Source organism: Staurois parvus, unplaced genomic scaffold (assembly GCF_062004578.1).
Source record: "Staurois parvus isolate SC_StPar_1 unplaced genomic scaffold, SC_StPar_1.0 ptg000142l, whole genome shotgun sequence".
In the NCBI taxonomy this organism is placed as follows: domain Eukaryota; kingdom Metazoa; phylum Chordata; class Amphibia; order Anura; family Ranidae; genus Staurois; species Staurois parvus.
In genome coordinates, this window is record NW_028317938.1 from 492557 (window position 1) to 518640 (window position 26084).

General features: G+C 43.6%; 1 protein-coding gene and 1 pseudogene across 1 annotated transcript in view; both read right to left on the bottom strand.

The window, feature by feature from the left end:
* The window catches only part of AGO4 (argonaute RISC component 4), a 151916-nt gene that overhangs the window by 122687 nt on the left and 3145 nt on the right, over window positions 1-26084 (bottom strand). The window lies entirely within an intron of this gene.
* Window positions 14052-16481, bottom strand: LOC149465153 (uncharacterized; annotated as a pseudogene).

Below are 26084 nucleotides of genomic sequence, written 5' to 3' on the forward strand. Positions count from 1 at the left end.
AACACGGCAGCTGATCCTAAACGGCAGGTGCCTACCTCAGTAATCCACATAACAGCTGTAATCAGTACACAACTAGGAAAATTGCTAAGACATACATGGGGATATAGAAACTCAATTAACAGGGAGGGAGACCTGATGCGTAAAAGAGGCAGGTGGTAGGGCCCACCAAACCAAGAAGTCGGGGACGTTGAGGAGTGTGAGGAAATCACTTCTTCCAGGGTTTAGCGAGTGTCCAGATTTTGCGTGGGGTAGCAGAGGACCTGGATGGAGTAGGAGGCTGCAGAAAGGCCTCTTCCAGCAGGGGGGGGGGGGAATCCCAACTGTTTAAAGGAGTCCGCGTCATGCAAGTCACAAAGTAAGACTTGGGCATTATCTTTGGAGACAACTAGCTTGAAAGGAAACCCACACTGTTAAGCGATACAGTTCTGCTGGAGATGAGTGGTCACTGGCTTCAAGACACATCTTTTTGCCAAGGTGATGGGGGATAAATCACTGAAAATTTGAAGCCTGTCTTCTTTAAATTTCAGGAAGGACTTGTGGGTGGAAGAGAGCAAGGCTCTTTGCTGTCAAAGTAGTGAAAATGAATAACATCTCTGGGCCTAGTGCCCTCAGGAATCTTTGGGCCTAATGACCTATGGGCACGTTCCATGCGCCAATCAACATCTGGGACTTTAGGGGCCAGAGTGGTAACCAGAGACAGCAGGTAACGCTGAAGTTGGGAGTCAGGAACAGTTTCAGAGATGCCACGAACATTCCGGACTGTTTCAGATTTGCATTATTCTCTTCCAGGACATGGACATATTGCACCAATTTGTCAGACTCAAGGTGGTCTGTGCGGTCTCCCAATTGTGTTATCTCCGTTAAGCTCCAGAGCCAGTTTCCCAATTTCAGCAGAGATAGTGCGGGAGATATTGTGTAAGAATACTCGCAGTTTGTCCTCCAGGATATCCACCGTCAGAGAGGGGACCACCGGGGTGGGAAGTAGAGCAGCAGGAGCATCTGTGTCTGTCCCCTCCATTTTAGCAGACCCTCCGGAGCCCTCACTCGGACTGCCGCAACTGCTCAAGGCCGGGGATGCAGGCCTATTAGAGAAACAATCCAGCATGGAAGGCCGGGGGTCTGGAGGAGGCAGCTTCCAACTCCCGATTTTACCCATGAATGTGCCTGTGGGTATCCTGACTTGTGGGAGAACTCTCCTGGGTCTGTGACTGCTGCAAGAGGGTAGCGGGAGGGCTGTGAAGGATGAGGTTAGGCAGAGCTCACCCTTCACGTGTCCGCCATCTTGGATCGCCGCGCATGTGCCCCCATGCCACACACGTTTTCTGGCAGAGATTTCTTCTCTTTTTTTCATTCAGCACACAGGCTGCATAAAAAAAACAAAAACAAAACATAGGATATATACTCAAGGGCCAGTGATGTACTGCTACATCACTGGATTTTGAATAGTTATACCAGGATGATGCCTACAGCTCCAGGCATTATCCCGGTATCGTTTTATTTAGCTGCCGATTGGCTTTTATGTAAAAGCAATCCTAATGGCTAATTAGCTGCATGATTGCTCTTACAAGCAGTGGGAGACGATGCCCCTCCCCTCCCCTGCTGCCTTCAACGGCCTGTTCGGGAAGACCTGTGCTATCGAAGGAACCTGAGAATGCAGCCGGTAAGGGCAGAGAAGATATCTAGAGCCTGATAGACCCCAGATTTCTCAAAAAAGAATATATGACAATGCCCATTGAAGTTATAGGGGACATTTGCATTCCCTGTGATAGCATTTAAAAGTGATCAAAAAGAAAAAAAAAAAAAGAAAAAAAAAGGGACAATGTTAAAATCATTTTAAAATTTTTTTTTTTTTTTAAAAAAGCGCGCGTGAACGTTGACCCTGTGCCGGTATGTAAACAGCTGTTGCACCATACATGAGTTATCGCCATGAACGTCAGATCAAGGGCAGTAATTCTAGCACTAGACCTCCTCCGTAAAATGGTAGCTTGTAAGGGCTTTTAAAGCATTGCCTATGGATATTGCACGGGGCATATGCAGTTTTCAAGCATGTCATGTTTGGTATCTATTTACTTGGCATACCATCATCTTTTATATTTTATCAAATAATTGGCCAATATATTGTGTTTTTGTGCATTAAAAGTAAAAAAAAAAAAAAAGTGTATTTTTTTCCAAACAATTTTGAGTTTGAAAAATCGCTGCACGAGTACTATGTGACATAAAAAATTGCAGCACCCACCATTTCATTCAATAGGGTGTCTGCTTTAAAAAAAATATAAAATGTTTGGGAGTTCAAAGTAATTTCCTAGCAAAAATTGATTTTTTTTCATGTGAACAAAAAGTGTCAGAAAAGGCTTGATCTTCAGGTGGTTAGAGTGAGTGATGTGTGGCATAAACTTCTAATGCTGGGCATAAAATGCCACCACCCCCCAAACTGACCCCTTTTTGGAAAGTAGACACCCCAAACTATTTGCCGAGAGGCATGTTGAGTCAATATAAGAATTTATTTTAACACAAGTTTTTGGAAAATGACAAAAAAAAAAAAAGTTTTGTTTTGTTTTTTTACACACAAAATTGTCACTTAAATTATTTATTTCTCACACATTCCATGGGTATATGTGGAATTACTCCCCAAAATACATTCTTCTACTTCTCCCCAGTATGGGGGTACCACATGTGAGATACTTTTTGGCAATCTAGCCAAGTACAGGACCCCAAAATCCAATAAGCACCTTCAGGCTTTTAAAGGGCTTATTTCCCCAAATGACACCTTTTTGGAAAGTAAACACCCCAAGGAATTTGATAAAAAAGCATGGCGAGTATTTTGCAGATCTTGTTTGTTGCCACACGAAATTTGAGTTTTTTGGATATTTTTTATGACAGAAATGAGAAAATATCATAAATTTAGGCCAAAATATATTCTGCTACATGTCTTTGCTAAAATAAAAATCCCAATAAGTGTAAATTAATTGGTTTACGTGAAAGTTATAGCGTTTACAAATGGCGGTATAGATACTGGAATTTTTTTTTTATACTAGTAATGGTGGCGATCAGCGACTTATAGCAGGACTGCGGTGGGCATTCTGACACTGGGGGGAACGGACTTGGTGTCACTGACATCCACAGTGACACCAATACAGTGATCAGTACTTAAAAAAAAAGCACTGACAATGTACTAATGACACTGGGCAGGGAGGGGTTAACATGAGGGGCGATCAAAGGGTTAACTGTGTGCAGGTTTTACATTGTGCTGTGTCCGTGTGCTTCACTGTAAGCACACTACTTTGCATGGCTGTGCTGCCACCTACAGCACTGTGCACAAGCTGATCATCGGAGATGCTCAGCAATCACTGGGCGCCGGCGAGTAATCACCAGCTGGCACCCGGTGATTGATGGCCGCGAATGGGGGCGCGGGTAGGGCGTGCGTGTGCCCTCTACCTGGAAAAGCAAAATCACGTATATACAGTGAGGAACAGAAGTATTTGAACACCCTGCGATTTTGCAAGTTCTCCCACTTAGAAATCATGGAGGGGTCTGAAATTCACATTGTAGGTGCATTCCCACTCAGAGACAATTTAAAAAAAAAAAATTCAGGAAATCACATTGTATGATTTTTAAAGAAATTATTTGTCTTGCACTGCTGAACATAAGTATTTGAACACCTAAGAAACAGCAAGAATTCTGGCTCTCAAAGACCTGTTACTGTGCCTTTAAAAAGTCCACCTCTACTCCACTCATTAATCTAACTTGGTAGCACCTGTCTGAGCTCTTTAAAGACACCTGTCCACCCCACAGTCAGTCAGACGCCAACTACTACCATGGGCAAGACCAAAGAGCTGTCAAAAGACACCAGAGACAAAACTGTGGACCTCCACAAGGTTGGAAAGGGCTACGGGGCAATTGCCAAGCAGCTTGGAGAAAATAAAGCAACTGTTGGAGGAACTGTTAGAAAATGGAAGAGGCTAAAGATGACTGTCAGTCTCCCTCGGACTGGGGCTCCATGCAAGATCTCACCTAGTGGGGTATCACTGATAAGAAAGGTGAGGAATCAGCCCAGAACTACAAGGGAGGAGCTGGTCAATGACATGAAGAGAGCTGGGACCACAGTTTCAAAGGTCACGGTCGGTAGAACACTACGCCGTCATGGTTTCAAATCATGCATTGCACGGAAGGTTCCCCTGCTCAAGTCATCACATGTCCAGGCCCGTCTGAAGTTTGCCAATGACCATCTGGATGATCCAGAGGAGGCATGGGAGAAAGTCATGTAGTCAGATAAGACCAAAGTAGAACTTTTTGGTCTAAACTTCACTCGTCGTGTTTGGAGGAGAAAGAAGGATGAGTTGCATCCCAAGAACACCATCCCTACTGTGAAGCATGGGGGTGGTAACATCCTAGCCAGTCTCCAGACCTAAATCCAATAGAACATCTTTGGACGGCGCTGAAACTCCGTGTTGTTCAGTGACAGCCCCGAAACCTGACAGATCTAGAGGAGATCTTTGTGGAGGAGTGGGCCAAAATCCCTGTTGCAGTGTGTGCAAACCTGGTCAAGAACTACAGGAAATGTTTGACCTCTGTAATTGCAAACAAAGGCTTCTGTACCAAATATTAACACTGATTTTCTCAGGTATTCAAATACTTATGTTCAGCAGTGCAAGACAATTAAATTCTTTAAAAATCATACAATGATTTCCTGAAATTTTTTTTAAAATTCTGTCTCTCAGAGTGGGAATGCACCTACAATGTGAATTTCAGACCCCTCCATGATTTATAAGTGGGAGAACTTGCAAAATCGCAGGGTGTTTAAATACTTCTGTTCCTCACTGTATACACGTGATTTTGTGCACCTGTGCCGCCCTGTAGCAGTATATCTGCTATAGGGTGGTCAGGAAGCACTGGTAGGATAAAAAGGTGAAAGACTACTACTGTCACCAACATGTCTAAAGGGTAGTAATCTGCCATACACTAGATTTTTGCTATTATATACACACATGCACACAGTATCTCACAGGAGTACAACCCTCACATTTTTGTAAATATTTTATCCTTTCATGTGACAACACTGAAGAAATTACACTTTGCTACAATGTAAAGTAGTGAGTGTACAGCTTGTATAAGTGTAAATTTGCTGTCCCCTCAAAATAACTCAACACACAGCCATTAATGTCTGAAATTCTGGCAACAAAAGTGTCAATATTTTGTGTGGCCACCATTATTTTCCAGCACTGCCTTAACCCTCTTGGACATGGAGTTCACCAGAGCTTCACAGGTTTTCACGCGAGTTCTTTTCCACTCCTCCATGATGACATCACAGAGCTGGTGGACATTAGAAACCTTGTGCTCCTCCACCTTCCGTTAGAGGATGCCCCACAGATGCTCAATAGGGTTTAGGTCTGGGGACATGCTTGGCCAGGCCATCACCTTTACCCTCTGCTTCTTTAGTAAGGCAGTGGTGGTCTTGGAGGTGTGTTTGGGGTCGTTATGTTGGAATTCTGCCCTGCGGCCCAGTCTCCGAAGGGAAGGGATCACGCTCTGCTTCAGTATGTCACAGTACATGTTGGCATTCATGGTTCCCTCAATGAACTGTAGCTCCCTAGTACCGGCAGCACTCATGCAGCCCCAGACCATGACACTCCCACCACCATGCACCACTGTAGGTACGACACACTTGTCTTTGTACTCCTCACCTGGTTGCCGCCACACACGCTTGCCACCATCTGAACCAAATAAGTTTATCTTGGTCTCATCAGACCACAGGACATGGTTCCAGTAATCCATCTCCTTAATCTGCTTGTCTTCAGCAAACTGTTTGCGGGCTTTCTTCAGCATCATCTTTAGAAGAGGCTTCCTTCTGGGACGACAGCCATGTACCAATGTACAGCCATGAGATTATATATATATATATATACATACATATATATATATATATATACACACACACACACACACACACACACACACACACACACACACACACACACACATATATACATATACACACGCTTTAAGACTAAGCTTCAGATTTAAAAAAAAAAAAATAATATTGCAGTGGGTCATTGCCAGTGTTTCACAGCTTTATTATAACTGTAAACTCTTTATCACCCAACTTCCAGATGAGTTAAAAGGATTCTTATATTTTCAGTTTAGTGTTCCACAATGCTAGACTAAGCATAATCCATTTTATATGAACAAGCGGTAGGTCAACTATTCTCACCACCTGCTCACCATTATTGTACAAAAACTCATGAAAAAAGCCTCTAAGAAACATGCTGGTACTGGAACTAAACCTAAATAGTGATCAAATTGTGCAATTTTACATGCACAGGCTTCTAACACATTTTGCTCTTAATGTTTTTTTTCCCCATCAGCTGAAAAGTGTAGAGTTATGAATCAGAGACAGCTGTTTGAGAGGCTAAGAAACATGTCCTCCCACTTGTTCTGCCAAGACATCTAAAATAACTATAGGTATCTTGCTTTTCAATGCTCAGCCATCATTCAGTGTAAGAAAGAACACTGCCCACAACAGTGAACACAATCTGGTACGCACATCGGCAGCAAATCTTTTATATTGGGTAACCTCTGTAAGAATAGGAGAGTTGTCATGAGTTCAGGGCTGCTACGTCCCTAGACTGAATCACAAAATGGTCTCCCATGGACTTTAATGCAGCCATAATACGTAAAAACGTTTTTTTTTTTTATTGATATAAAATTGTTTTTATCACTTAAAAGAAATTTTGTAATTCTGGCATTTGAAGTATGTACAGTCATACAAACCCTAAAGTTTAAACCGCATAATCAACATCAGGGGTGTGGAAATTCTTTTAAAAACGGGGACTAAATCAGTGCTGCAATCTACTTGTCCCTCATGACAATCTACTTGTCCAGATAAAAAATAAAAAACTTTAACCAAAACCGTATTTAAAATGTATGGGGCTTTTAAAATCAAAAAGGGGCTTTATGGCGACTTAACGTTTATTATTTTTAAAACTGTGCTATTTATCTCCCCTATCCCCTATTTATCTAGACCTTGCAGTGTAATGAGCACTGATTGGGTGCTCGTCAGGGAAGGGGAGTGTCGGGCTTATCTTTTATCCCTTTCACTGCCAGAGCCGTTTTTGCGATTTTTGCACAAGCTTAAATAATCATTTTAGGCCTGAAGATTAGACAGTACCCCGAAACATTATACATTTTATAAAAGCAGAGACCTTAGAGAAGAAAATAGTGGTAGTTCCAATTTTTTATGTTGCATGATATTACTGCAAGATTTCAGCAAAAATACAAGCAAGTTAATTTTAGGACAGAAAAAAAAGCAATAAATTACCCTATTTTTTTTGTAAAATATAAAAGATGAGGTTGCACCAGGTAAATAGATATCCTTCATGTCAAACCTTAAATTTGTGCACGGTCATGAAATGGCCACGAACTTCAGTACCCTATATTTTCTATAGGCAACACTTTTGAAGCTCCTTATAGGTCATAAGGTTAGTGTTATGGAGGAGGTCTGGTGCTAGAATTATTGCTCTCATTCTGGCGTGCGCGGCGATATGTAACATGTATCACAATCGATATGTTATGCATAGGCACTCGAGCATGTGCTTTTATATGGGTATATGTGGGGATGTCGGGGACTCCATTTTTTATTTGGGGGGGGGGTATGTTATGTGCTTGGGTGTAACTTTCATTTTTTTTTTAACTTTTTTTTTCATCACATAGGGGACAAAGTCCTTATGGATGATTTTTGGTGACAGGTTCTCTTTATTGAGACATCCAAGGTCTAAAAGACCCTGGATGTCTCCCCTGTGCTCCACTGAATGTAAACATCTCCCAACGGGGACCCGGAAGTAACATCATAATGTCACTTCCAGGTCAGGACAAGAAGGGAAGGGGCGTGGATTTGTTCGCTCTCCTCCCTCCCCTCTAGCCTACGGCGGTGAGTCAATCCCAGGCTCGCAGATGAACAAGCGGAGCCCGGGAGACAGTGGGGGTTCACGTGAGAGGCGGAGGCTGGTACTGCAAACCGGGAGGCAGAGCTACCGCCCAAATGCTTCCACTCGACAGGTGAGCCCTGCTACAGGGCTAAAGGTTAAAAAAAAAAAAAAAAAACTACATAATAAGATCTATGCAATAAGCCGTACCTCTCCAGTGCTCCTCTCACTTCCTGCATTACAAAGCTTTTATATTCGTCCAGTCATTGGCCCACCTAGTGAATATTGTATCTGTGGAGATATCTTCTCTGTATCATCTGAGCACTGATCTGCGCATTGGCAGACTGTATGCAGAACATGCATGTATCCACCCTTTACTGTGGCTCAACCTTAATACACCTTGAATCTTTCCCACAGTATGAGAGGGTTCTTACAAGGCACAGTAATGACAAAAAAGGCGGACCTTCCAACTCCTACCCCCTAAAAAGGCACTTACTGCCCATGAAGACGCAGTAATGACGTCACTGGGGTCTATAAACAGTGCAGCTCAGGGAAAACACCTTTTTACTAAAAGGTGCATCATAGGAAAGTGAGGAACAAGGAAAGACATTACAACCCAAACTTCAGTTTTAATGATGTATTAATAAATCAAGTCTATGTATTAAATCTGCCTAGCATTCTACTTTAACCCTTTCACTGCCAGGCCCTGCACTCCACTTTCAAACTTGTGTGGCCAGACCATTTTTTTAATTTTTGCATTGCTTTTTTATTTTTTCCTTACAGCTTTCAGTTTGTAACAGACTCCCCAAATCATACATTTTCAGAACGCACACAACCAGTAGAATGAAAAGGTGCTACTGATTTTTAAGGCACTGCAATAATTGCACAAATGTTTAAAAATATTTTTGCTAAAAATACACTAAAATGATTAGCAGATACAAAGACAGAACATTTTACAAAATCCCTGCTAAATTCCTAAAATAAAATCTAGTGGTGCACTGAAATAAAAATTCTGGTGCCAAAACCGATAGCGAAAATTCAGAATGCATGTAGCCAAAAACCGAAACGAAACCGAAATGTCTGCGTATGTGGAGGTGGGCAGGCTTCAATTTTTTTTTTTTACTTTCATGTATATTTTTAACTTATGATTTTATTGCTATCTCATAGGGAACCAATAGTCCCCTATGTGATAGTATATGAGTGACAGCTCCTCTTTGGAGGGGGGAGGGGGTGGGGGGCAGTGTGTGCAAGGAGCAGTGTATACAGTGAGGGAGCAGAGTATACAGAGAGGCTCCCTTACTGGTTGTCACTATATGTCGGTGTCGGTTTTTAAATGCAATTTCCGGCTTTTTTTTTTTTTTCTTCACTATAGCTCACATAATTAGCTGTCACTTTTCCTGACGCTAAAGGAAACTGTTTCTTTTAACTGAGGGAAAGAAACTAACAGGAAACTTTGTTTCTTTTAGCTGGGGGGGAAGTGACAGCTAATTCTGTGAGCTATAGTGAAGAAAACAAATCTGGTAATTACATTTAAAAACAGGCATCGACAAAGTGACAGACAGTCACTGTATACACTGCTCCTCCCCTGCCTTTCTCAGCCGTGCCTCATCTCCCCCCCCCCCCCCCCCCCTTACATTTGCTGTATCGGCTACATTTTTTCTATCGGTACAATGCCGATAGGGCTATTTTCAGCCGGAATGTTTTGGTAGCCAAAATTTCGGTGCATCCCTAATAAAATCCTAACCTGTACCGAGTTAATAAAATTTGTAAATTTTAAATAGTGCCTTTCTGCGAAATGGTGAAATTCTAACACATGCAAAAACGTAAATAAATAAAAAAATCTGGGAGGTTTTCATTTTCTACTTACAGTTTTCAGCGTTTGTAAGAAACCCCCCCAAAATCATACATTTTCTGAAAGCACATGACTTGTAGAATAAAAAGAAGCTGCTAATAATTTTTTTAGGCCCCACAATAGTTGGTCAAATGTTCATCAAATCACTATTTTCACACAATAATAATTTAAAAAATCTAATTTTGTCATAAATTTAGGCCAAAATGTATTCTGCTACATGTCTTTGCTAAAAAAAAATCCCAATACGTGTAAATTAATTGGTTTACGTGAACGTTATAGCGTTTACAAATGGCATAGCTATTGGAATTTTTTTTTTTTTTTTTACTAGTAATGGTGGCAATCAGCGACTTATAGCGGGACTGCGGAGGGCATTCTGACACTGGGAATGTCAGTGACACCAAGTCAGTTCCCCCCAGTGACACCAATAAAGTGAATAGTGCTAAAAAAAAAGCACAGACACTCAACTAATGGCACTGGGCAGGAAGGGGTTAACATGAGGAGCGAACAAAGGGTTAACTGTGCACAGTTTCACTGTAAGCTGTGTCCATGTGCTTCACTGTAATCACACTGCTTTGCACAGCACAGCCATCCAAAGCAGTGTGCACAAGCTAACAGGAAGAACTGTATTGTTTACATACAGTTCTCCTCCCTGTCGTAGATGCTCAGCAATCACCGGGGGCCTGCGCGTAATCTACCCAGAAATGCAAAATCACATATATATACACATCTGATTTTGCGCACCTATGCCATATATGCCAGATATACTGCTACTGGGCGGTCAGGAATCGGTTAAAATCTTTATTTGCACACAAACACAACGTAACTTACAAAATTCTTGCTAAATTACTAAGGCCTCAATCACATGGGGTGTGTTAAAGCACATGGCCATGGAGGGCTGTGTTTGCCCACACAAGGATATGCACAGTTCTGTTTATCACTATGCAGGCAGTCCAATCCATGTCAATTGGGACTCAGCGACTGCAAGGTCAGATCTGAAATCCATGCGGCTATAGGTGCGTGGCCCCAAATGCAGTGTGGATTCAGGGGAATACACCCACATGGATTTTACATATGGAGCAATGTCAATGCAGCCAGTGTGTCCCAATTGACATCAATGGGACTGCCTGCATGGGGATGCACAAAACAACTGTACATCCCCTTGCAGCTACACACGGCCTCACTGTAGTATGCCGCATGTGAACAAGGCATTTTTGGGCTGCAAAAATTAAAGCTGCTCCACAGGTCTGGGGATTTGAAATCCCCATGGCTTTCTTTCCTCTCCTTGCAGGAATGACAGTACAGGAGCAGTGGGGGACAGCGTGCGATTTGAACAGGGATCACATTCATGTTCAAATCACGATATTCTTTCCAGTGCAATTTGCGTCCATACATTTTGTATTAAAGCAAATTGCCACGCAAAGTATCGGTACTCGTATCAGCGAGTACATGACCAAACGTATCGGTACTCGTACACGCAGATCAAAAAAAGATATCGGTGCATCCTTAGCCGTAAAGTGTTACTAAACCCACAACAGTAAAATCAGTCTGTATATGCAGTAAAGCATGCTAGTTAAACTCATTGTTGAGTCACGGTTTTACTGCCCTCAATCCCTTTCCCCTTTAGCTGCTGAGGAAGCAGCAGTCAAACGTACACTCTGCAAGCACCCCACAACTGCATGCTTCTGCTGGGTCCAAGGGGTTAAAGAAGGTGGTGAGAAAGCAACAACGCTACCTGCTTTAACCCCTTGTTGATTATTCTGCACAAGGTTGCAGGGCACTTTCAGAGTGGCCTCATTTGCTTGGTTGGTATAGCAACTGCCAAGCATAACCCATTCAACCATGGTAAGGTTTATAACTCCTGCTGTGGCATATCTACACCCCTGGCCACTGCAGCTAAAAGTGGTGCTGTTGGGGCAGGGGAGGTAAAAACATGTCTTAACTATGGTGTTTTACCACCCACCCAAACTGCAAACGTACATGAACCCTTACTTTCCTGAGCCCCTCAATAAAGCTGCTTTCACACGATTTGCTGCAATTTACCTGCACCGCAGGTGCAGCACAGTGCATCTGCGACATTCCTGGGTTAGCTGCACTTTGCCATAGACTTCTATTATATCCTGTACATGTGGTGCACTCTCAGCTCACCAAAACTCCTGCTTTTAGGAGTTTTGGTGAGTTTTCACAAAGTGCACCAAACCAACAAAAAAAATAGAGGTTTATGGCTAAGGACAACAAACCCACAAGAAAGCTGCACATACACTGCAGTGCATCAGTGTGAAAGCTGCCCTATACTATTATGCCTAGTGTATTGCTTCACACTGACCTGAAGATTTTTCCTGCTGCTGGCACCACTCTGGAGACCGCTATCCAGGACAAGAGGTGGAGTGCAGTTGGCAACACTCTGTATGGGACAGGTGCCAGCACTACAGAGGAGGCATTGGCTTATGCACCTCTTGCTCCCTACAACAGCTCCAACTTTACAAGTAGTCCCTCTGCATTGCACTCTGTTTAATGGGAAACCTGGGATGGCAGGTCAGCAAGCCCAGACTGCGTTCTACAGGTTACTGCCTGTCAGTGTGCAACTGCCTGCCAGTACGAGGTACAAGCAGAGAGCTTACACTGAGTCTGCAAGAACCATGCATTGTACCCACAATGCTTTACAGGCTCTTAGTACAATAAAAAAATATTAATAAATCACCAACAGATCTGGATGCACACATATATACTAATATGCTTTTAAAAAAGCTTTAAAGTTTCCCAATGCAAAAGGTTTATGCAATTTGCGCACCCCTACACATTTACGCCAAAGTATAATCAAAGTCTGTGACTTTTTAATGCAGCAAAAAAAGGTAAAACAAAGTATATGTATGAATTTTACTTTAGTAGACCTTTACATCCTACATTGTGACACATGCAGGGGGGAAAAAAATCCTTAGTTACCAGTGACGGTATTTCTAGGAGCCTTTCAGGACAGCACCTGGAGAGAGAGCGCAGCTCCACCCCTAACACAGGAAACACTGCAACTTAAAAGTCTGCCTCTCCCACCATTCCCTCAGTTATAGCCAAGTAACCACTGACATGCTGGAAAACAAACAGAAAAAACAGATACCATGCATGCCAACCACAGAGTTACATACATAGTAAAAAAAAAAAAATAAAAAAAAAAAAAGAAGGGAGGGTTAGAGGATGCTGTCCTGAAAGGCTTCTAGAAATACAGTCACCACTAAGTCTAAGGATTTCTCCCCTCGCCTTTCAGGACAGCACCTGGAGAGGATAACCAAATAACTTACCCCTAGGGTGGGACCACCACTTGCAGGACCTTCCTGCTGAAAGACTGGCCTGTCATGGCCAACAAATCCAGTCTATAATGGCGTATAAATGTGGAAAAACTGGACCATGTAGCCGCTTTGCAAATCTGTTCTGGAGATGTACCTGCCTTTTCAGCCCAAGAGGCCGGCACGGATCTTGTCGAGTGTGCTACAACCCACTCCGGAGGAGCTTTGTCTAATGCCCTGTAGGTTTCTTTGATGGCCTGTCTGAGCCATCTACCCAGAGTACTCTTGGACGTTTCCTCCCCTTAGCGGTTTCCCGTAAAGAGTATGAATAAGCAGTTCGACTTTCTAAACCCCTTGGACACTTCCAAAAATCTCGACAGACATCTTCTCATGTCTAGCATATGAAACACCTCTCACCCCCGGATTAGCTGGAGCTGTACAGAAGGTAGGCAATGCTATTTCCTGTGTAGGATGAAAGGATGAGTAGATTTTCAGAAGAAAGCCCGGATCCGTTCTAAGGACTACTAGGTCCAGTAAACATAACTAAAAAAGGTTCGGAAAATGACAGCGCCTGGATCTCACTAATACTTCAAGCTGATGTAATGGCAATTAGAAAAATGGTTTATAAAACTAAATATCAAACCGACGCTTCCTCTAGGGTCTCAAACTGTTTCTTTGTGAGGCCCTGTAAAACTAAAGACAAATCCCATTTCAGAAAAACTAACTGAAGCTGGCCTGGTCCTGGCCAAAGCTTTAAAAAAAACCTCATAATTAGCATCTCCTGGGATAACCTTTTCTCCAGGAATGCAGATAAAACAGCTACTTGAGATTTAAAGGTGCTTACAGCTAGGCCCTTCTCCATTCCTTCATGGAGAAATTCCAGGTCTGACATGACTGTTCACCTGGCAACCCTTCTCGGAACACCAGGAATTATACCTTGTGAATACTTTCAGATATATTGCTCTAGTAACTTTTTTCCAGCTTGAGAGTAAGGTGGCAATAAGCTTATCTGGCAGCCCCTTTCTTCTTAGGGAGTTCTTCTTCAGGAAACATGCTATTAGGTTGAATCGCTCCACTTCTGGATGCATCACTAGCCCCTGGACTAGCAAATCTTTTCTGACTGGCAGTTTCCAGGGGGGTCTGAAGGATAGGTTTCAAAGCATCGAGAACCAAGGCCTTTTTGGCCAGTAGGGTGCTATCAGGATTAGATTTGTTGTTCCCGGTTTGAACTTTTGAAGTACTAGAGAAATGAGCTGAAAAGGAGGGAACAGGTAGGACAAAGGGTAATTCCAGGAATGAGCTCACGCGTCCAGGCCCAGAGCCTGGTATTCCCTATGAAGGGAGAAGTACACCGGCACCTTTGTTTATGTGGCTTGCAAACAGGTAGACCTGAGGAACACCCCAAGCTTCCGAGATCAGCTGGAACACCTCCTGATTCAATTCCCACTCGGACTCTACTACCCTTCTACTCAAGAAATCCGGTAGCCGATTCTGCAAGCCCTTTAAGTGAGTGGCCGAGAGGGAGGCCAAATTCTTTTCTGCCCAAGGCAGGATCTCTAGTGCCAACTCCAGGAGTCACCTGCTCCTTGTACCCCCTTGCCTTGAAATGTAAGCTACCGCTGTTGTATTGTTCGACAGGACCTGAATATGCTGCCCTTTCGCTGACTGTTGAAAGGAAAGAAGACCCAGCTTGGATGGCTTTCAATTCCCTCCAGTTTGAGGACTTCCTTGCCTCCACTTTGGACCACGGGCCCTGTGCCGACTGATCTCCGAAGTGGGCTCCCCACACCCATACACTCGTGTCTGTCGTCAGGTGTTGGGCCTTTGGAAATGACCATGGCAGGCCCCTCCCTAAATTGGATCTCGCCACCAAAGTGCCCTCTTCACCTTTGGAGCAACCCTTATAGGTGTGTCCAGCAGATCTTGATATATCCCCTTTTGCAGGATGTCCCCCTGGGGGGGGGGGGGCAGGAATGGAATCTGGCCCACTGAACTGCTGGGATAGCAGCGGTAAGCAGTCCCAGAATGGTCATGGCCACTCTGACCAACACCAACAGGTTGCACTGAACCAACTGTATCATTTCTTTCTATTTTCTCCTCCGGAAGGAGTATCTTCTGTTGAAAGGAATCTATAATATATCCCAGGAACCTTATTCTCTGGGCTGGAATCAAGTTGGACTTTTCCAGGTTTAACAGCCATCCCAAGCTTCTCAGATGGGCCCGAGTCGTCTGAGGATCTAACAGCACCTGCATCTTGGTTTCTGCAAACAGGAGTAGGTTGTCTAAGTATGGTAACACCGAAATCCCTCTCCACCTCAGAGGCTCTAGTGCTTTTACCATGACCTTGGTAAACACCCTTAGAGAAGATGACACGTCGAAGGAAAATGCCCTCAACTGCAGGTGCCAGATAGCACAGTCTTCTCAGAAGTTGTCCATCGGAATATGAAGGTAAGCGTCCCACAGATCGATAGTCGCCATAAAGCAGCCCGGGGATAGCAGCTTCCTCACTGAAAAAAAAATTGTATCCATGCGGAAGTGCTTGTACCGAATGGAATTGTTCATTAACTTCAGATTCAAGATTAGATGGAAATTCCCTGAAGGTTTTTGGACTAAGAAAATATGCGAGTAGAACCCCCGGTCTTCTTGTTCACTTGCCACCTGAATGATGACCTCAGCTGCATCAGCTCCTTCAAAAGGGAGGTAATTGCTGAGGCCATCTCCTGACTCCTTGGGAGACTGGTCACACAAAATCTGGATGGTGGGGTCCAGGAGAACTCCAGGCCATACCCCTGGGTCACGATGTTTATGACAAATGCACTTTATGTGGTTTCTTCCCACAGGGAGGAGATGGTCTGAAGCCTCCCTCCCACCAGAAGAGAGGTCATTGGCTCTTGGATGGCCACTCTGGGGGTCTGAAGAGTACCCCCCCTTTACCCATTTCTCTGGAACTCCAATTTCTTTTCTGGTTCTGTTCCTTATTTCTTTGGGTTTGTGAAAAAGAACAAAAATTCTGACCAGTTGCTTCTTATTTTTTGACGGGAAAGCCGAAGAGCAGGTCCCCCGAAAGGGGGATTCCACATAACTTCACCTTAGAAGCGGAGTCTCCAGACCAGGTCTTGAGCCAGATGGCTCTCGTGTCGAGTTGACCATCGCCAAAGACCTGGTCGTCATTCTGATAGATTCTGCCAATGCATCAGCCATATACTTTAAGGCTTTTAGAAGGACCGGGACTGACTCTAAAAGTTCCCTCCTGGAGGTCCCTGCCTCAACATGATCCCTCAGCTGTTCTAACCAGCACTCCAAATTTCTTGCCACTACCGTGGAGGCCATAGCCAGCTTGAGGTTGGTCAGGGAAGAGTCCCACGCTTCTTTAAGGAGCGAGTCTGCTCTCTTATCCATTGCATCCTTCATAATGCCCATATCCTCAAAAGCCATGTCAGTGCGCCTTGAAACTTGCAAAAAAGGCTGCATCCAACCTCTGTTTCTTATTCCACACCAGGGACCCATCTTCCTTCTGAAGGTAAACCTCCTTAGAGATTTGGAAAAGAAAAGGACCCCTTTCTTGATCCTTACAGTCTTTCTTTACGGAGTCTGGTAATAGCTGATGGAACGGGAAGACTATGTTTAGCTTGTCCCAGGATCTGGAACATTTTATCATGGACTGACAGCTGGACATTCTTCTCTTGGATTTCTAGCGTCGTATATACAGTGAGGAACAGAAGTATTTGAACACCCTGCGATTTTGCAAGTTCTCCCACTTAGAAATCATGGAGGGGTCTGAAATTCACATTGTAGGTGCATTCCCACTCTGAGAGACAGAATTTTTAAAAAAAATTCAGGAAATCACATTGTATGATTTTTAAAGAAATTATTTGACTTGCACTGCTGAACATAAGTATTTGAACACCTGAGAAAATCAGTGTTAATATTTGGTACAGAAGCCTTTGTTTGCAATTACAGAGGTCAAACGTTTCCTGTAGTTCTTGACCAGGTTTGCACACACTGCAACAGGGATTTTGGCCCACTCCTCCACAAAGATCTCCTCTAGATCTGTCAGGTTTCGGGGCTGTCGCTGAACAACACAGAGTTTCAGCTCTCTCCAAAGATGTTCTATTGGATTTAGGTCTGGAGACTGGCTAGGCCACTCCAGAACCTTGATATGCTTCTTACGGAACCACTCCTTGGTTATCCTGGCTGTGTGCTTCGGGTCGTTGTCATGTTGGAAGACCCAGCCACGACCCATCTTCAATGGTCTGACTGAGGGAAAGAGGTTGTTGCTCAAAATCTCAATAACTGGCCCCATTCATCCTCTCCTTAATACAGTGCAGTCATCATGTCCCCTTCTTAGAAAAGCACCCCCAAAGCATGATGTTACCACCCCCATGCTTCACAGTAGGGTAGGTGTTCTTGGGATGCAACTCATCCTTTTTCCTTCAAACACGGCGAGTGAAGTTTAGACCAAAAAGTTCTACTTTGGTCTCATCTGACCACATGACTTTCTCCCATGCCTCTTCTGGATCATCCAGATGGTCATTGGCAAACTTCAGACGGGACTGGACATGTGATGACTTGAGCAGGGGAACCTTCCGTGCAATGCATGATTTGAAACCATGATGGCGTAGTGTTCTACCGACAGTGACCTTTGAAACTGTGGTCCCAGCTCTCTTCATGTCATGGACCAGCTCCTCCCTTGTAGTTCTGGGCTGATTCCTCACCTTTATTATCATCAGTGATACCCCACAAGGTGAGATCTTGCATGGAGCCCCAGTCCGAGGGAGACTGACAGTCGTCTTTAGCCTCTTCCATTATCTAACAATTGCTCCAACAGTTGATCTATCTTCACCAAGCTGCTTGGCAATTGCCCCGTAGCCTTTTCCAGCCTTGTGGAGGTCCACAATTTTGTCTCTGGTGTCTTTTGACAGCTCTTTCGTCTTGCCCATGGTAGTAGTTGGCGTCTGACTGACTGTGGGGTGGACAGGTGTCTTTATAGAGCTCAGACAGGTGCTACTAAATTAGATTAATGAGTGGAGTAGAGGTGGACTTTTTAAAAGGCACAGTAACAGGTCTTTGAGAGCCAGAATTCTTGCTGTTTCTTAGGTGTTCAAATACTTATGTTCAGCAGTGCAAGATAAATAAATTCTTTAAAAATCATACAATGTGATTTCCTGAATTTTTTTTTTTTAAATACGGTCTCTCAGAGTGGGAATGCACCTACAATGTGAATTTCAGACCCCTCCATGATTCCTAAGTGGGAGAACTTGCAAAATCGCAGGGTGTTCAAATACTTTTGTTCCTCATTGTATTGCTTTCAGCAGGTTGTCCACCTCCTCCGATAGTTTGTATCTGGATGAGCTCGCAACCTGCTCTTTACCGTCCTCTTCCTCCGAATCTCTGAAGGATGGAAGGGGACACTCTTCATCTGAGTCGCTGATTTCCTTTTGGCCTGAAAAGGACGGCCGTGGTTTGGACAAGGTGCTCTGTTGCAAAGCCAGGTTAAGCGTCGGCAGTTTATCCAACAAGGATCGAAACGGACCCAGAGTCTCCAACAATTCCTTCTTGACAGAAGCAAACATGTCACTGCATTGCTGCAAAGATTCTTCTTTTACTAAATCTGCCACACATGCTTTACAAGGCGGATTTGGCCATGAATCTCTCAGGGGATTCCTACAAGACAGACACTTTCTTTTAACTGGCATGACCCTCTTTGTCTGGACCATGGCTTTGACCTGAAATATAGGAAAGGAGCAGGACAACAGAAAAACCCACAACAGACTCCCATCAAGCTGGACCCTCCTCAGCCCACCCTTCTAACCCGCTGTGCGAAGGTGCGAGAGGTGAGGGGGGAGACTTAACCCACAATACCCTCAAGTCATCCCCCCTGAGCCAAGGAGGAGAGCAGAGTCACCTCTGTGCTACAGCAGCAGCCTTTCCAGGGAAGGCAACAAAAAACATACCAAAAGAAAAAAACAAAAAGGAGCCCCACTGTAAGGATAGAAGGCACCACTGTACCCCCCTTACCTGGGCTTGGCTGGTGGATGATGCGCTTGCTTGCGCCGCCGGAACCTCGGTCTCCTCCATCATGCAGAGAGAGCAGCATGCTGAGACCTGTGGTCCTTTAAAGTTCCCACCGGTCTCCAGAGCGCTGGAGACCCAGTATCAGAAGCACCTGCCAACCTGCCTCCTCTCCTTACGTTCCAGCGGCCGGAACCAATGCCGCCACGCCTCCGCTGGAAGTCCCGCCCACCAGCACAGCATCCCCCGCCAGCCAGACCTGCCAGGACCTCCAGAAGCCGTCTTAAGATTTCCCATGCCCGACCCCTGCAAGGGAAAAAAAGATGTGGCAGGACTCCCCAGCTGGTCATCGCTCCCCTGAGCAGAAAAGGGGAGAAAAGTCGCTGGAACCCCCCTTAACCAGAGAAAGGAGCTGGGCTGGTCCTCACGATCCATCTGGGAGGTAAAAGACTGACGCACTCCCCCACTGGAGAGAACACAGCCCCCTCATAACTCAGGTTCCTGCAGTGCTTCCACCATGGCAGAGGAAACATCATAACTGAGGGCATGGTGGAAGAGGTGGACTTTTAAGTTGCGGTGTTTGCTGTGTCACGGGTGGAGCTGCTTTCGCTCTCCAGGTGCTGTCCTGAAAGGCGAGGGGAGAAAAAAAGCGTAAATTGTTAGTATGACCGTGAGAAATGGAGGTGGATGGAGGCACAAATTACCATGACAACAACTATCATAGGTCTGCGATCTCTAAAAGTTCTAATGGCAGTGTGCTCATTTACATGAGATGTAAAACTTGTGCAGTTCACACAAAATGTCATCCAGAATTTTTCTTTTCACTTTCCTTTCTTTATGGGGATCTTCTATGCAGCAGTGAGGTAGATCACTAAAACTGAGAATAACTGCGACAGGAAAGGTTGGAGAGAACTGCCAATAGTTCTGTCCCAGCCTCAGTACTGGCAGGAAGTGCTGTGATCCCACTGCGCTCCAGAAGTAGACAAAGCAGAAGTACTATATTCACATTCTCTTCTACAATATACTTCTATGGAGAGGTTTGTAGAATCATAAGCTTAAGAGCAGATAGGTTCAGCTGCTGGGCTTAAAAAGTGAATTTAAATAATTATTTTTTATATTTAAAATAAAGATGTTATACTTACCTGCTCTGTGGGTATTCCCTTTTCTCAACATCTGGAGTCCCCCACCAACACTGTCCGCTGCTTCTTGCGTGTTCTCGCTTAGCAAGCCCTCTGCTGTGGGGGGACCCGTGCAGGCACATTCCCATGATGTCCTGTGTGTGTCTATGGACACACAACGTAGCTCAGCACCACCGCCCACTCCTTTTCTGCTCTCAGTCCCTTGTGAAGCTATGAAGAGAGTAGAGGTGCTCCAGCATGGCACAGTGCTGGATCGAGGGAGGAGGCAAGCAAGTGTTTAAGGAGGTGTGTTGATGGTAAAAAAAACACACAAGCTTTAGTACCACTTGAAAGGATAAGCTCATCTTTGGAACAGGTTGCATGTTCCACCCATATTTATTGTGAAACAAGTAACATGTTCCAGATCCTGCCTCCTTCCTCAGTGGGGCTGATCGATGCTCCACACGCACAGCTGTGTCATTCATTTATTTCTGTGAATGAACAAACTATATCTACCATCGACCTCTGCAGCTGACAGTTTGTAGCTCAATGAACTGTGAGGGCGCAGTTGACTGCTCTTGAAGTTCATGGATTCTTCCTGCCATTCAGTAACTGCCTGACTATACTAGGTATGGGCAGACAGCTTACTGAGCGTCTGCAGGATCCAGACATTGCACCTACTATCTGCTGATCGTGGGTGCAATGATCTACAGGCTGCAGTGTAAAAAAATAAAGATTTTTTTTAACCTGCAAAAAGACGTGCACTTCCCCCCACAAAATGTGAACAATCTTTAAGGTTGACCGTGGCTGTCAACTAGCAGTCCCAGTGCTACTGCAAAAAGGGGGGGGGGTGTAATAGGAGCCACTGAATCCAGGCACCATTTTAAAATTGCACACAGACAAAATGCCACTGTTCATGAGCTGGTTAAAAATGTGCCTGGGTCTCGAGCGGTTAAAGCAAACATCCTAAAACTCAAACTGGCACTAACCTGTAAAAGAACAACCTGAAACGTTTACCATTTGGTGTGTGGTGCTGAGAAACGGACTCTTGAGAACGCTCGCTTTCCTCTCCACTGCTACACCTTGTTACAACATTGCAGCTGGCACAAGATACCAAAGAGCCCAATTTGGAGGGAAGGGGACAGGAACTCCACAAAACCCAACACACTGGAAAGTGTTGGATAGCTGGGATTTCATAAGTTCAAGACAGCAACGATTCTATACACTACCGACCAGAAAGTGGACCATCAAGGTGCTCTTGTAGACTGGGGACAGTTTATTCCCTTTATAAACAAACACTGTCCTTTTTACTACCTGGTGAGTCACTTACCTGAAATGAGAATGTACATATCAGATGTCAGATATCCAATATGCACTTTGCTGCTCTGAGTCTGTGAATCACTAAGTAAATAAAGCATAAGTATGACAAGTCAGGAACATGCACCAGCAAGGACATCCCCGGTATCTCGCCAATGAGCTCTTTAATGATAATTTCCTGGTCTGCTCTTCATTGGGACTATTTCCATGCAAATAAGAACACTGATAAGTAAAATACACTGAACTACAAGGAAGTACTGCAAAAACAAACTGGTTTAACAGATATTTAGCAATTTCTTTAGCCAACTCTGAACAACATGAGCAATGGATGACTAAGGAAATCAAAAAGAAATGTTAAACTTTTATTCTGAACTAGCCAAGCCACCATCTCAAAAGCACAAGAATAAAGTTATTATTGATAGTCACAGGTACCAGTAAATTACTTATTTGCTTACTGCAGGTCAGAATGCAAAATTCATGATTGCGTTAATGATTGTAAACCCTCACCTTGTAAAACAATACTTTCAGTTTAAAATAGAAATGAAAGGCAAAACATTTGTGTATAGATGTAACAATGAAATATAAATGTAGAAGGCCTCATGTACAAGTGGCGTTTTTGCAGCCACTTTTCGGGGCGTCAGGAGCGTTTTTTTTTTTTTTACTCTGCTTCCAAACGGCCCTCCATATTATCCTACAGACATTTTAAAGCTTTCAGTAGCTGTAGAATTTACCAGCAGGAAAAAACCCAGGGCCAGCGAGTCAAGGAGCAGCAGCGTTTTGGTTGAAAAAAATGCTGACAGCTCCTAGACTCTACTAAACTCTTCTTAACGCCAATGCCCAGCGTTTAGCAGTTTTTTTCTTCACTGGTTGGTAAGGAGAGGGCCGGGAATCCAGCCGCCTTGTCCTTAACCTCTTTGTGCCTAAGGGTAAAACAAATCTTAACGCATAAGCACAATTTTGCTACTGACATGTGTTACAAAACCGTACATATCGCCACAACTACTTTGTGCACCCAGGTGGATTATACTTTTTTTCCAGGACAAATTGGGCTTTCATTTGGTGGTAAATGTTAATGGATATATCCCCATTTTTTTTTCTTTTTATTACCAAAAGGAAAACTGGCCCAAAATAGTTAAAAAATAAAAAAAAACTTGTTAAATTTAGCTGTATATTTCTTACTACTACCATAACCTATCACCAAAGAACAACCCAAAATGATTTCTCCTGCTCCTGACGATCGCAGCGATACTACGTGTATATGTTCGTTGTTTTTACCTGTAGCACAGCCCAAAAATAATTGTGCACAGTTTTTTATTTTTTTTTCTTAAATCCTGCCACTGACACCAATTTAAAAAGAAGAAACCCTGACCAAAAATAAATTAAAAAAAACTGACCCTGACCCAAATACTAACTCTGGCACAGACCTAGATCAAACCTTGATCTAGGTATTTCTATTTTATTATATTTTTTTCACACACTTTTTTTTCTCTGAAAGGACAGAGAGATACAATGTATCTCTCGCCTCCATTCAGAGAAAACAAGGAGGGGGGGCTTCACAGCGACTGATCACTGTGATAGCCAATCAGAGGTTTCTATCGTTAGAATGGGACCCGGGGCTCTCAGTGACACCCCAGTCTTTGTGCTGGGAGCGCGCACAAATACACAGCAAATTGTGTATTACAAAAAAAAATAAATAAATTTCTGCAAATAGAAAAACAAAATGGGAGTAGGGGGTCCCTCCCAATCCATACCAGGCCCTTCGGGTCTGGAATGGATTTTAAGAGGAACCCCACGCCAAAATTAAATGGAAAAAGGAAAAAAAAAAAAAAGGGGCATAGGGTCCCCCCAAAATACTAGACCCTTATCCGAGCATGCAGCCTGGCAGGTCAGGAACCATACCAGGCCACATGCCCTCAACATGGGGGGGTGCAAGAAACAACAGCCTCTTCCCCACAACCCTTGCCGGTGGTTGTGGGGGTCTGCGGGCAGGAGGCTTATCAGAATTCGATATCGCCCCCCCCCCCCGATCCCAGTCCCCTCAACTACGTGAACGAGTATAGGGTAATGAAAAACAGATAAACACAAATAGTGCAATACTGTATAAAACTCTTTATTCTAAAAAAGCTGCCCTTAATGCACTCACATGATAAGAAAATTGTTCACGCTTTTATAATAGGCTCATACTTATGACACAAATCCATAAATCTTTCTTTGCAGAAGTGGACTAGCAGTAGATTATATGAAAGCAGGAAGTCACTCCGGAGCACCGCAAACCAGTGTGCGCTCCACTCACCGGATGTGACGTCGCTACCCATCCAACAGAACCGGAAATACGTTGACGTGTTTTGCCCCTCCTCCAGGGCGTTATCGTTTTTGGAGGATATCAAGTGCAGATGTATCTGCAGAGGATATACCCAGTCTTTAAAGCTTGTTTGACTCTTCAGCCATACCAGCAAAGAGTCCATTACATCTGGTGAGTGGGGATTGGATCATTAATCACAGATAGTGTGAGCACATTTTGGTTGAATATTTTGTTGAGCACTACTTTTGGAATTGGAGCACAATTTATAAACTTTTGGGACTTTTTACACATTTATATATTGTTTTTGCGCTGTTGAGTGTTTATATTTATAATTGATTGTTTTTTTCCCTTTCATGAGCAGCATTTAAAATTTGATTAGAATATATATAAATATTTTTTCTGTGGTGCGAGTTTATTTTTATTCAGTGTATAGAGTACATAGCACCCCTACTCATTCACCAAAAAAAGTGTAAAAAGTAAATAAAAACAAGTTTTTGACAAGTCCTTTATTAAAAAAAAAAAAAAGTCAATCACGGCACCTGCCACCACAGACGATTTTTTACAAAAGGACTGGTCAAAAACTTGTGTTGAGTTTCTATTTACCTTTTACACTTTTTTGGTGAATGAGCATGGGGTACTATGCACTCCATACTCACATGGGCGGGCTGGGATCCAGGGCCCCCCTTGTTAAAAGTGCTACCAGGCACTTTTACCCCCTTCCTGCACAGGCCAATTTTCAGCTTTCAGCGCTGTCGCACTTTAAATGACAATTGCGCAGTGCAACACTGTACCCGGACAAAATTGTAATAATTTTTTTGAGACATATAGAGCTTTCTTTTAGTGGTATTTAATCACCACTGGGTTTTTTTATTTTTTGCTAAACAAACTAAAAAGCCTGAAAATTAAAAAAAAATAAAATAAAAAGTTTTTTGTTATAAAATTTTGTAAATAAGTAATTTTTCTCCTTCACCGATGTGCACTAATGAGACTGCAGTGATGGACACTGATAGGCTGCACTGATGAGGATTGACAGGCATCACTTTTGAGCATTGACAGGCATCACTGATGGGCACTTAAAGGCAGCACTCATATGTGGCACTGAATGGAACGGTTAGGCGGCACTGATATGTGGCATTGATGTACACTGGTATGTTGCATTGATGTGCACCGACAGGTGGCACTGATCAGTTAAAGGGGGCTTCCAGATTATAAGCCCCCCGCTCGCAGACCCCCACAACCACCGGCCAAGGTTGTGGGGAAGAGGCTCTTGTCCTCATCACATGGAGACAAGGTGCTTTGGGGAGGATGTAGACATGTATCCTGGTATGGATCGGGAAAGGGGGGGGTTAAGGGTCAATCGCTCAATCCCCCCACGTTTCCTGACCTGCCATGCTGCATGCTAGGATAAAGGTCTGGTATGGATTTTAGGGGGGCTCCACAACTTTTTTTTTTTTTTTTTACATTCTGGGGTGGGTCTTATAGAGCCCAGATCTATCCACAAAGAGTACATGTCACTGGCAATTGCTATCACAGAGGATATTTAAATTTCCTGCGAAAACAAAAGTGATCAAAAAATTTTTTAAAGCAACAGTTTTTTAAAAATTTTTTGTTTGTTTTAAGCACCCCAGTCCCCCCCACGCTCGAGGGCAAAAGGCAAAACGCATGCATCGGTCCTGCATGTGAGCACACAGAAATTGTTCAACACGTGAGGCACCACTGCAAACGTCAGAGTGAGGGCACCAATCCTATGCAAATCTAAAGTTGTAACCTGTAAAATCTTTTAAAGCATTTTCTATGGGTAACAAAATTCATGCTGTTTGTTGCCACTGCGTGGGTGTGTGATTTTAAAGCATGACATGTTTGTTATTTACTCAGTGTAACAGGTTTTTACCAAACAATTATATTGGGTTCTTGTGCATTCAATTTTAAAAAAGTGTATTGTTTTTTGTTTTTTTTAAAAAACTTCGAAAAATCGCTGCGCAAATATCATGTGACAAAAAATTACCAACACCCACCATTTTATTTTCTAGGGCCTCCGCTTTAAAAAAAAGATAATGATTGAGGTTGTAAGTAATTTTCTAGTAAAAAAAAAAAAAAAAAAAAAAAAACACCTGATTTCTACATGTAAACTAAAAAAGTTTCAGAAAAAGGCTGGGTCTTCAAGTGGTAGGCCACAGATGATGCATTTTTCTTTCTTGCAACCTGATTGCCTCTCCCATCAACTCAGTCAGTGTTGAGGGGGAAATTCTTCCTGTGGAGCTATTGTGTGCTCCCGATGAGGGGGCATGG